Here is a 14,036-nt window from a genome sequence, read left to right on the forward strand (position 1 = left end):
ATCAGAACATTCTCCCAACATTTTAAAGAAACCAGAAGCTGATGAGAAACTGGAAGAACCAACACAAGGATTTTCATCTAAGAAGCCCAGGAAGATAAGAGAGTCACAATGACAGACAGACCACTAAGACCAACGCATGTTATGCTTAACTCAGGTATCTGCTTAATACCAAAAAATCACATTAAATTTTGATGTTCCTTTTACCCAAAATAGTTTTGATTTTTCAAAGTAAGCAAAGGAAAAAAAAAAAAAACCCACCTTGCAATATGTCTCTAGATAAGTCTTCTCTTTGCTGTCCTTTAATGTTTAGACCAATTTTTAAATTAAAATGGAAAACCAATGAGCTATTACCATACTGACCATTTCATGGACCTTTCATTAGCAAAGCTGTATTTGAACATTTCTCATTTATATGGAAAAAAAATAACATGATTCATTCAGTAATAGTGTCTTCATTTTTTTAACTTCCATGTCCTTCAGGGATTGAAAAATTACGGTTTGTAAAAAAAAATTATGGTTTATTGCAAATGGTTATAATGTGGCACTTTCCCTACTTAGTTTTCTTATCACAGAAAACTCATTCATCCCACAGATGTGCTGGACACATGGCTACATCCCCACCCTTTCAAAGGTGCGAAAATGTGACTTTCTCTGTGAAGTTACTCCAACCACACTATTTAAAACTGAATCCTGAGCCAGACCCTCATCCCAGGCCGGCATTCTTGTTTTACCTTAATCTGTTAGAGAATTTATCATATCCCATATCCATCACATCCCTGCCCTAATCTCTTTATTATGTTCATTGTCATTGACTGTTGGCTAGAATGTGTGTTCTTGGAGGGCAAGTCTGTTTTTGTTCACGCCCAGATCTCTATCCCAATCCCAAGAGCAGTGCAAATCCCAAAGCAGATGTTGAACAAAAATTTGTTGAGTGAATGGAGAGGGAGACTCTTTTACCAGTGACAGTGATGTTTCTAAGATTCGTTGGAACTTGGCTTTTCAAAATCAAGTGATCTCTCTCTTTTCAGGAGCACCACCCCCTTTTGCAAATGGCTAGGACCGTCTCCAGGTGGCTACTGCAGCACTTCCCACACCAGCCTCCAGATAAAACGGGAGCCTGCATCATCCATGTGATGTGGGCCATCTGAGAATTCAGAATCTGCTTGTAGGACTGACTTTCATCCACCCCCAAAATGAAAGAGAGAAAGCTGAAGCTCTCACAGAATTCCTGGGCTGAGTCCCTGATTTGGAGAACATGAATATGGCGTTTCATGTATCTCACATCCCGTGGGAAGGACCAGGGATGGAAGAGGGAAGGACAGACAGCAGGACAGGAGGACAGGGCTGTGGAGGAGGACGTTAGCTCTGTGAGCTGTCTGCACAGCCTGTGGTGGTGCGTGCACGCAGGGCAAGTGGCTACGGGTGTTACTGGGTCTGTTAAAAAAGGGAGAAAGAACCAGAAAACAACTTTTCCCCAATGTAGAGTTTCACCAGTGTTTGCTTGGCACCCACTCAAGAGGGACGCAGTTTGTAGTCATTATACATGTGTCCCATACGTGTATCTAGGTTGTAACCACACCCACACTAGGGTAATACTTCAGAAAGGATGTTCTACTTGTACAGAAGTTTAAACTATGAGTGTTGTTTTCTCTCTGCATGTGTATTTACATGTGTATGCGTTACTTAAAAATATTTGGGTTTAATGATCTCCATAATGATGAAGCCATTAAAAAAGAGGCAAAGAGGGGCACCTGGGTGGCTCAGCGGGTTAAGCCTCTGCCTTCAGCTCAGGTCATGATCTCAGGTTCCTGGAATCGAGCCCCACATCAGGCTCTCTGCTCAGCAGGGAGCCTGCTTCCCTTTCTCTCTCTCTGCCTGCCTCTCTGCCTGCTTGTGATCTCTGTCAAATAAATAAATAAAACCTTTAAAAAAAAAAAGAGGCAAAGAAGCCATTTTTCAGTTCACTGATTGGTTATATATTAAAAGCAGATGGTGTAGTAAGTCAATCAATCTATCTTATCTGTATCTATATATTTAGCTATATTGTATACTACAATTAGTATCCCCAGTTTATAACTTATTTTCCCATTCATATATGACTTAATGCATTAAGCTATTAAAATATTATTTCAAGCATTAAAAGAAAAATGAATTCAAAACAAACACAGTATCAATTCTTAATGGTACAATGTGAACCAAACACACCTTGTTTGCCATGTGATCCTAGTTAATGTCATACATCTAAAATTATAATGAAATCTTGAGTTTTATTTTAATCTATTTAGAGAAACACAACTAAGATGATAAGCTTATTTTGGGGGGCATCACTGGACCATATATATATATTTTCATATATATATATAACTATAGTTTTCTTGGGTTGAATTTTATCTAAGAATTTAGGAATCCTAAAGCCAAACTTGAGCGAAAACTGAGTTCATAGACATGAAATGTGATGGTCAGGCCGCTGGTCCTGCCACCTCCTGCTGCCCCTGCCATCCTAAAAGGATCAGGGAGGAAGGCGACAGGTGGACTCTCAGGTCCGTTGCAGGGTCTCTATCCATGGCAGGACTTCCAGGTACTGTGGGTTGCTGTGGGTGGGTCCGGATGCTGTCCTCTGTGCCTCCCCACTGCTTTGCTTTTCTCCTGGACCATGCCTCCCATTAACTTCTCCCTGCTCCCACTTCTTCTTGTCTCTTCTTATAACTAACCCTAAACTCTTAAAAGACTCCAAAGAAACCTATGTTAAACATTAATGAGGTACAACTTCTCTTTGAAAAATGATCAGGGGAAACTCTTTTCTTTGAAATTACACCTTTACTCCCACTAACTGGCCAGTGATCACTTTTCCATTTATGCTCCCCATTAGGCACTCCACACCCAGCTGGTAGGGCCTGTGGTCTAGCCCACACACTATCATTCCAGTCGAGTTCCCCTTATTCTCCTCATCATCTTCATGCAAAGTGCTTCAAAAGTCGACGTTTAATATTTATTAAAACAATGCTAATCCAATGTCATATAATATCAGATCTAATATATGTAAAATCAAATAAAATGCATGCACAAGAAGAACATCTGCGAATGGTAGTAAGTTAGTAAATATTTATCAGACGAATGGAAGAATAGTGTGGTTGGTTGTCATGTTAGTTTCCTTCTCCCTGTTATTTTTACTACTTTAAAATAGACATTATTTTTAGAGCAGTTTTACATTCACAGCAAAACTGTGCAAAAAGTACAGAGAGTTTCCATATTCCACTTGTCCCCATCCATACACAGCCTCCCGCATTATCACATGTACTGAGTGGTACATTGGTTACAAATGATGACACGTCATAATCATCCCAAGTCCACAGTCTCCAGTGGACTTCACTCTCCAAGTTGTGCATTCTCTGGGTCTTGAAAAACATATAATGGCACGTATGCAGCATTATAGTATCATACAGAATAATTCCACTGCCCTGAAATGCTCTGTGCCCTCCTAGTCATCCCTTCCTTCCCCTAACCCCTGGAAACCACTGTTGATGTTTTTCTGCCATGGTTTGCCTTTTCCAGAATATCACAGAGTAGGAATCACGTAGTATCTACCCTTTACAGAGTTTAACCGAGTACTACGTATTTAAGATTTCCTCATGTCTTTTCATGGCCCGATGGCTCATTTCTTTTTAGCATTGAATGATATTCCTTGGTGTGGATGTAGTGCACTTTATATATCCATTAATCCACTAAAGGACAGCATGGTTGCTTCCAAGTTTTGGCAATCATGAATAAAGCTGCTATACATAATCATTTGCATGTTTTTGTATAGACCTAAGTTTTCAAATCCTTCTTGTCAATATCAAGGAGCACAAATGCTGAATTGTATAGTCAGAGTATGTTTAGTTTTGTAAAAAAACTGCCAGTCTTCCACAGTAGTTGTACCCTTTTGCATTCCTACCAGAAATTAATGAAAGTTCTTGTTGTTTTACATCTTTGTCAGCATTTAGGTTCGCTAGGTTTTTGTTTGTTTGTTTGTTTTGTTTTGTTTTTTGTTTTTGGCCATTCTAATAGTTCATAGTGGTACTTCATTGTGTTTCCTTCTCTTTTAAAACCGACTTGTGTGGGCGCCTGGGTGGCTCAGTCATTAGGCGTCAGCTCAGGTCATGATCCCAGGGTCCTGGGATCGAGCCCCACATCGGGCTCCCTGCTCGATGGGAAGCCTGCTTCTCCCTTTCCCACTCTCCCTGCTTCTGTTCTCTCTCTCACTATGTCTTTATCAAATAAATAAATAAAATCTTTAAAAAAAAACTGACTTGCAATTCAGATTTGCTTACATTAATACCAATGACTGAATAAAAACCAGCAATGTTGAAATATACATAGGCAAAGCAATGGCTTGAATTAGATCTGGAATGAACAAATTTCCTATCTGCTACTTTTCTGAACTGGATAAACTCGAGGAATGCCCGGAGAGGCCTTTTCATACATAACTGGAGTAGACAACCAAAAATTCATCAACTGAATGATCCTTGATCGATGGTCCACTTCAGTCAGCTGCTCCTAAGTGAGCAGCTCACGCTTATTTGTATGCCTTGCTGTGAACTTCAGGTACCTAGATTGAGAGAGTGGCCTCCTAGAAGTAAGGAAGATGGAAGCTGATGAACCCACAGCAGGAGAAATAAAAAGATCAACCAATCAAACAAAGCAAAAACGATGCCCTTCTGCCTGTCCTTTCAGGTCATTTAGAGAGAGAGCATTCTTCAACCTGACACAGACAGTCTCTTCGGGATGAAGCCTGGGATGCATGGGCACAGTGCATCACTGAAGCTCACCCAGTTCGTATCGGGGGATAGTGAAAGTGGCCTCCACACCCTTGCCATACAGGAACCCCCTGTTTTCACAATTTAAACTCTGGAACGAAAAGTATCTAAAAATCATTCAAGAGTAAGATGCAGGGGTTTTCTTCCTTATCTTTTCATGATGAGGCAGAATATATACAAGCCTTTTAAATCAGGAAACAAACGGATGGGCAGTTAAATACAAGAAAAATGCAGGTAATGCAATATCACCTGTTGCACAAAAAATGGGCCCTTGCCACTTGGAGAACTTGTCACTCTTACCATTACCTGCATTTATTTAGAATAAAATGTATTTACCAATGAATTAGCTATTATCCTTAAATTGATATCAACATCAATGAATAATCTAGAACATATCCAATCGCAGCAGTGTTTGTGAGCTCACGGCAGTCTTCATACAATGATGATGATGATGATGATGATGATGATGATGATGGACAGTGGGTAACAGAGTACTTTACCAGGGAATAGAATTCCTCTTTGGGGGGACCTATTTTCATTCAGAGAAATGCTAGGAAGAGTTGCTTTGAGGATAGTGAGATGCAGAGGGCATGAGTTACAGGTGTTCTTGACAATAAGAGATCCCTCATTTACTCTGCATCTGAAATGAGTAGGAATTTGTACCTAGAGAGGAGAAGAAGGAAGAGGCTGGAGTAGTCTATTTTTTTAACCTACAGGTTATGAAATAAGATCCTTAAATAGCTAAGGACCTGGGTAAATATTTCCGTACCTCTCAGGGATCTACTTGGTGTTAAAGTGGGTATGTCTTTGGGTTTCTGGTTTAGTGTTAAGAGAAACTAAGTTGGATCTGTAAATTTTAATAATGGACTGCGGGATTAGTAATGTACAGCACCTCCTCTCGCGTTACTAATTAGTAAGCAATCAATTCACAATGTTTGCAAGAGGGTTCACGGAAAGCTGACTGAAAACAGGTAATTTGGACCCAGTGATTTTAGTCGATTCTTAAGTAACTGTTGTTTTTCAATGGTGTTGGTTGAAACAATAAAAAATAGATATAGTTGTTTTCTATTCCCTATTGGTATTTAAAAATTAAAAATCTTCTCTTCTTAAGAAACTACTGGAAGATACAAAGTTGGTGGATGTGAAGCCAGAGGCTGAACCAGAGGTAACTGAAACTCACTTTTCTATTTTAATGTAGAAACTGCAAAGTTATCAGCTTGTAAAAAAACACATTTTACCTCAGGGAATTCCACCCCTTGCCGTTGGAGTAAAGCCAGTTAACGGGTCAGTGTTTCCACACAGTCTGAACTGATGTGCATACCTGTAGTTTCCACTAAGCAACCCAGAAGGACAACTGATAAAGGCCAAAGTCTTTTTTAGGTATTTTTGTTTGTTTTTGTTTGTTTTTTAAAGATTTTATTCATTTATTTGACAGACAGAGATCACCAGTAGGCAGAGAGTTAGGCAGAGAGACGCGGGAAGCAGGCTCCCCGCCAAGCAGAGAGCCCGACGTGGGGCTCAATCCCAGGACCCTGGGATCATGACCTGAGCCGAAAGCAGAGGCTTTAACCCACTGAGCCACCCAGGCACCCCCTTTTTTAGTTTTAAGGTAGAAATTATTTTGGGGAATTCTGAGAGAAAATATATCTCTTTAGTTGTGAAAAATGATCTGCTTTCTCCATTCCATAGGTGAACCAATATGGATTATGTTTCTTTTAAATTACGTGTTAGAGAGCACGTGTACTGCAGTGTTTGGAGGGGGATGCTGGCTTTGAGGCGGGAGCAACAAGGTTCACATCATTCTCCCTCTCTTCAGATGGTGTCCCCTGAGGCATGTTACTTAAATGTCTATAAAACATGAGGGAAATGTGAACCTGTGTCATGGGTTGTTTTCAGGAGTCAATGAAACTTCAAATGTGAATTATTTAACAAAGAGCTCAACAAATATTATCTGTCAAGGAACTACCCACCGTATTAACTCGTTAATGGGTATTCCTAGTTGACTTACTGCCTGATCAATATATGAATTAACTTAGTAATATAATGACATATAATGTATGATAGAGTCAGTTCCGAGTTATAGCTTTATAAATTTTATTTAGTGTGTAGACTGTTTATTATCTGATAATTCATCTCATCTGGTGTATAACTAATGAGATTAAATAAGGAATATATTTATTCTAGAATGAACTCTAGTCATTTTATTGTCATTTAAAAAATATCAAAAGGTACTCCATTAATATTGTACCCATGACATATTTTGCTAGGTTTATTTCCAAGGAAGTACAGGAGTGAATTAATCTGTATCTTTAAAAAGAACAGAAGTGCAGTGGTTTCTCTTGCTATGATAAATTTACTGATAAAAAAAAAAGGCATTGAAAAATAATTCTGAGGTGATACTAATTAGAAAAAAAAAAAGAAAATCCTTTTCTGAAATACAGAGAGAATTATTAAGCAAAGAGAGAGAAAGACCATGTTTTGATTTAACAAGTTAGTTTCTAATAAATTTAAAAATGCAACTTGTAGCAAATGATGCAACTGGTAACAAAAGATCTAACTGGTAACAAATTAAATGGCTAGGAATGTTCTGGTCTCATGTAGATTTCTCAGGTGCTACTCATGTGTCCTGATGTAGAGTGTGGAGGGGTTTGAGCCTCATCTCCATCTACGTCTAGCAGAAAGCTATTTGGGTTTTGAACATATGGAAAAGATGAAGAAGTCTGCAAATACATTGTTACTGTTATTTCATGTTCCCTTATTCTTCCCAGGGCAAAGACCCGCCACGTTCAAGAATCTTTGTCACCCTGTACGGATTTCCAAACCCAGCTCCCACCCCGTTCAACACGTCCTCAGATGGCACTGAGGACCATCACCAAGGCAACTGCCTACACCTCTAACAACAGGAACATCTTGAAGGGTGATTCTGGACATTTTTCCTTTTTTACTATCCTCAATTTTAGAAAAGTTGCTGATATTGTATTTGGTTATGGATTTGGTAATAGGTTCCTGGTTAAAGAAAACCATTTCTCATGAAAATCTCTGAAATGATCTATTTTATAGCAATTCAACATTTCCACTTCTCATCATCCTCATGATCCCATTCTTTAAAGACATAAAGAAAAGAGAAGAAAGACCTTTATTTTGGTCTCAATGTGAATCATGATTCCACACAGTGATGCATTTTCAGGACACCAAAAAATAAAACAAAAACCAAAACCAAAAAGCAAAAAACAAAAAAACAACCAAATTGCCTGAAATACCACAAACATTACTTTTCCCACAGTCCTTGGCCTTATCCATCCCCCTTTTTGCTAACGAACAGTTAAGTTTTCTAGACATCTCCCTGTCTGAGAATGAAGTACAGTTTGTCTACACGGATGAACACTGAAAATCTTGCTGCCCACCAAAGAGGCCAGCATGGAGGCCAAAGAGTCTCAGAACCTTCCATCCAGAGGCCAAGCTGACATGCTGCATCTCAACTAGATTCTCAGAACAGCTGTGTGCCAAAGGCCAGCTTCTACACTCCTTTTCAAGAGCACCCCGGAAAGGCCCCCACTTTTCTTTTCTTCTTCTTTTTTTTTTAACAAGAAAGAATTTCAAGTGATTCCATACATTCCTTTTCTGAAGACCCCACTCAGACACATTCATCATGTTCCAAAGAAGTCTAATGGTTTCTGTTATCTGGCGTAATGTTTGTGCTGTCCTTGTAAGTACGGAATACAATACCGCAGTGACAGTCACAGAGAATGCCTGCCATAGGAGTCTCCTTACTACAGTCCGGATTGAATTCAGTCAATCTATTTGCGAATGACAAAGTTAAATTCACATATTGTTCCACATCTCAAAGAGAATTTTAGGTGAACACATCAATTCTGAAAATGCAAACCCTGTAAGGCAATTATTTGGAAATTATTAAAATATCTTAGAATGTGCACATCAGAAGCCCACATATATCATCCCCAAAACTTTCACTGTTGTAGTGATGAGGTAGTCCCTCACTGGATAACGTTTACGGAACGCTTAGTCTGTCGGGAGGCAGATGAGATGAATGAAACCCCTCCCTCAACGGAGCCCACATACCTGGAGAGGAATCAGAAGTAAAGGAACCAACCAATGGGACCATGTCAGTAGTGAAGAACAGAGATAGCTTCATCTGGAGAAGGCCTTAGCAATTTTCTAGTTATAACGTGGATCCTTAAAGATGATCCACCACAATGTATAAGGTTTAAGCTCCTCAAAGACTGGGATCCTCTCCAGCGATTAGAACAATAAAGAAGAGAGAGCAGGAGAAAAGGGTGGGGTGTGCGGAATGGCGTGAAGGTGGTGGGTCAGGGTACCATGGTCAGGGGACATTCAGACACAGACCAAAGGCCATGAGGGAGTGACAGCAAGTCCCGAGAAAGTGTAAGGACAACAAGGTGGCTAGAGTGCGGTGAAGGAGAGAGAAGGTGAGAGGGATTGCCAGGCAGAGCAGCGCTGGGTCTGGCAGGGGCTTGTAGCTGATGTAAGGGCATTGGGTTGATGCTGAGGAAGATGAGACCAAGAGGGGTGACCGAACACACTTGTTTAAAGACACCTGTATGTGCCATGTGGAAAGAAGATGGTCGGGATCCAAAGGCAGAAGCAGGGACACCAGGTAGAGGCCTGAGATGGTCCAGGGGCAAGAAACATGGTAGCTTTGGATGGGACTGATGGGAGTCTGAGTGCTAAGAAATGGTCAAATTCTAGCTCTGTTTTGCAGGTAGGGAAGAAAATAACTGGAAGCATCGTGATTGACTAAGACTGTTGGCCTTTAATTTTAATAAACAAGTGTGTTGATAATCATCACATAGTAGCTTTTATTTGACTGACAGATGGCAAAGCATTTATGAAAGACACAGCCTCTCATTTAAATTTCCATTTCATTGGCATTATAAAAGGACACATTTAAAACATTGCTATTCTTTTGTTACTGCAAAATGGAAAATAACACCTTTCTAAAATATAAAATTATGCTAAATATAGACATAGAAAAAAGAGAAAAATTATTTGTATCTTAGATAGTCTATGGTTATAACAAATAATAAGTATTAAAGTAAATGTAATACATTTCTCCAAAAGGAGTTATAATAGATAAGTAAAGAAAACTTTCCTATGCATTTATTTCAAAATTAAATACCTACATTTTTGAACCTTTAAACTGTACCAAGTAAGACCTTCATTGTACGTCTAAAATTGTATGGAATATAATATTTGCCTAAGTGTTTTCTTGCCATGCAAATGTCTTTTTTATTTTAGGTTATGAAGTCACCTGTATGTATGTTCTGAAGTTGTATCTGTTCATGCACTCTTCTGCGGTAGTAATAGCCAGTATTTACTAGACTAAAGGCTGATCAAGGAAAGAATTTCAGTTTAGTTCAGCTGAACTGATACTTAGTAATAAGCATTGTTCTGTGTTCCTTGAGGATCTCATGGACTAATAAGTGAGAAACTCACAGGAACATATAAGGTGAAGTTTAACAAATAAGTTTTCTTATAAAGCACACAGGAAGGGCATGGAAACCAGCCTCCTTGAGAAGTGAGAGTGGGCTAAATAATTAGTTTGGAAGAGATAACAGTTGAACTGACTTTAAGAAGTTTGAAAACTGGTGGACCATACAGTTAGAACATGATTAAACTCTAAAATGTTTGAGATGTAATGGGTCCATGCTTCTTGTGGTGGGGTATGTGTACAGTATGGCTGGGGGAAAAGAATAAGCATCAATACATTGGCTGGTGGGACAACTTCTTTGTCCTTAAGCTTATCCAAAGACTAGGGGTATGTGGGTAGAAACATTATTATTCTTTTTATAATTGGACTTAGATACTTTGTGAAATAGAATGTAAGATTTATGGGATTTTATTTATTTATTCATTCATTTATTCATTCAAAGCTCTTATTTATTTAGAGAGAATGTATATGTGTGTGTGAGCAGAGGGAGGGGCAGAGGAGGAAGGAGAGAGAGAAACTCAAGCAGACTCCCCACTGAGCACACAGCCCCATGCGGGGCTCGATCTCAGGAACTTGAGATCATGACCAGAGCAGAAATCATGAGTCAGAAGCTTGACAGACTGAGCCACCCTGGCACCTCAAGATTTATGGGATTTTAAAGAAAAAAAGCACAGAATTAGAGAGAATGTTTGCAGAAAGCTTCTTTGGCCAGTCATCCAGAATTCCTCAGCCTGCATGGATGAGGGCTCTGAAGATGGACCGGCACGAGAGGCTGGAGAAGACAAGAGGCAGAGAGAATGGCGTCTCCATGCATAGAGCCTCTCCTAGAGGCAGGATGCAGGGGTGCTGTGGGATGCCAGGAAGAGGCCAGACTGAGGCCAGCACGGAGCACCATGTAACAAGAAATATTGGAGGTGAGGATATTTTGACAGGAATATTGAAGAAATATTGACAGAACGCGAGGATCCACTCATAGTTTCTGAGCAGAAGAATGAGATAGGAAGTTGCGGCAATGAGGCAAGAGAATTAATTTGAGAGACATTTAAAGGAAGACATTTGGGTAGTAGAGAAGTGTATCCTATATAGGAAACATTCTCGACCATTTTCCCGGCATAGGGGAATTCATAAATAGTTTGACACGCCTATGCCATTTTCCACAACTCTCAGTCATTTGTTTAAATTTACTTTGCTTTTCTTATTCCAACAGCTCTGTGCTCTGAGTCCCCGCAGGGCAACTGGAGAATTCCATCTTGTGATTCTCCAGTTAGCTCTCCCCATGGAACCAGTGGGTGGAAGCTGTAGGGGATCCTAGAAGCTGAGTAGAAAGGAAAACCATAGGTGCCCCTACTCAGAGCTCCCTAGAGCTCCCCCGAGTCGTCCGTCAGATGCAACCACTGTGACCAGCTCTTTTGAGCATCCACAAACTGGAACATGTCAACCTTATTTTCTCACATATTTCTACGGAACACAAAGAAAGCTGTTACCAGGGAAATCCGTCTGCAACACGGCATCTTGAAATCCGAGTTATTGGGTGATACTTTTCAGCTGATTAAATGTTATTCACTCTTCATTTTGTCCATCAGCCCAAGCAGAACATTTCTATGACACTTGGATCTTGGCATAATAAGAAAATACACTTGTTTTTGGTGCATCGGTGACCTCTGAATTTTAAAAAATTATGTTCTAAGAAATCCCATCAAGGGCAGTGCAATGTATCCTGAACCTCTGTGTCATCCTTGATGGAGATGGAGAATTGGATATTCTAGGTATCACATGGGCGCTTATCTCAGAAATTCTCTCTTGGTGATTTTAGTAAGAGAGTAGTACTAAATCACATATGTCTCTACATTTACATGCACATATATTATAATGAGACACATATGTAACAATAAATAATGTATGCATAGATAAATATACATATGATAAAATAATAAGTGTGTATAAATAAACAAGTATACTGCATATGTATATATTCAAGAGAGAAAGTAGTTCAGAAAGTCTCCTCTTCCTTCTCCCATAAAAATGTGATTCACTCACTTCTTTCAATAATTTTATTCCAATTTACACTGTGTAGTAATGATAATTTTCTTTTTCTTATAACTCCTGGAGACTTGTGGGTTTGGAGGACCTACCCAGTTGATATTTTATCTTCCAATAAATAGCCACGGAGATTGAAGGAGGTCGTTCTTTTTTTTTTTTTTTTAAGATTTTATTTTTTTATTTGACAGAGAGAGAGATCACAAGCAGGCAGAGAGGCAGGCAGAGAAAGAGTCCTGATGTGGGGCTCGATCCCAGGACCCTGGGACCATGACCCAAGCTGAAGGCAGAGGCTTTAACCCACTGAGCCACCCAGGCACCCCAGGAGATTGTTATTTCTTTACATTAATAATTTCAGTTCAAATATCTGCAGTCCTGGCATATACAAGATTAGAAGGCTGGCATCCCAATTACAAATGATAGATACTCTGATTTTACTCCATTTTCAGATGTTAGCTCTCAGCAGAGTTTCTCACTTAGATTCTTTTTAAAAATCTTAACATGGAAAGCCTGGGTGGCCTAGCCAGTTAAGCATCTGCCTCTTGGTTTTGGCTCAGTCATGATGGCAGGATCCTGGGATCGAGCCCTGCATCAGGGTATCTGCTCAGCAGGGAGTCTGCTTGAGGCCTTCTCTCCCTCTCCCTCTGCCCCTCCCCACCCTCTCTAAAATAAATAAACCTTAAAAAAATTCTTCAACATATGAAATTCCTGACTTAAAACATTCAAGTTTCTGTATTTTCTTATTTATCATTTTCTAATTATGCATTAAAAAACTACTGAATACATACATGCTTTGGTTTGCATTTTTAATTATTTAATAATTTTCAAATGAATTATGTGTGTTTTTGCATAAAATTTTTCCAGATAAAAGGAAGGCGATAATTATAATTTTGGTTTTTTTTTAAAGATTTTATTTATTTATTTGACAGAGAGAGATAAAGAACACAAGGAGGCAGAGAGGCAAGCAGAGAGAGAGGAGGAAGCAGGCTCCCTGCTGAGCAGAGAGCTCAATGTGGGGCTCGATCCCAGGACCCTGGGATCATGACCTGAGCCGAAGGCAGATGGTAACCCACTGAGCCACCTAGGTGCCCCTACACTTTCAGTTTTTTATAGTCTGGTAGAGACAGGGGACTTAGGGAATAATTTCATTTTGTTTTAAAATTCTGCACACATAGTAGGCAGAATCATTTATTTGTTTTTAAACATATGTGTTTTAAATCTGTATAAAACAGGTTTTATAACACCATGTCACTCCTGCTCAAAATCTCCTAATGAGGGGCACCTGGGTGGCTCAGATGGTTAAGTGTCTGCCTTAGGTTCAGGTCATGATCTCCAGGTCCTGGGATTGAACCCTTAGTTGGGCTCCCAATTCAGTGGGGAGTCTGCCTCTCTCTCTCTCTCTCCCTCTGCCTCTCCCCCTGCTTGTGCTCTGTCTCTCTCTATCTCTCTCAAATGAATAATAAAATCTTTTTAAAAAATCTCCTAATGATCCCATCACATTGAGAAGATATTAACCTTGGCCTTTGGTCCTATGTGACCAGTCCCTGTCCTCTTTCTGCTTCCACTGCTCATCAGTCTTTTTTTATCCACTTTTGGTTTCTGTTCCTCTGGGCTTCCGGAATTTCCTTAGTGGCCAGATGTGTTCTGCCAGACTCCACAGAATGGCTTCCTTTCTATCACTCCAGTGTCCACTCAACCTGATTAACCATCAAAAGTAGCCCATCCACCCCGCG

General features: G+C 39.7%; 1 protein-coding gene across 4 annotated transcripts in view; it reads right to left on the minus strand.

Moving 5' to 3' along the window:
• Positions 1-14,036, minus strand: part of CTNND2 (catenin delta 2) — a 915,285-nt gene that overhangs the window by 222,712 nt on the left and 678,537 nt on the right. The gene's annotated exons all lie outside the window — the stretch shown is intronic.

The sequence above is a fragment of the Lutra lutra genome, chromosome 5 (genome assembly GCF_902655055.1).
Source record: "Lutra lutra chromosome 5, mLutLut1.2, whole genome shotgun sequence".
Taxonomy (NCBI): Eukaryota; Metazoa; Chordata; class Mammalia; order Carnivora; family Mustelidae; genus Lutra; species Lutra lutra.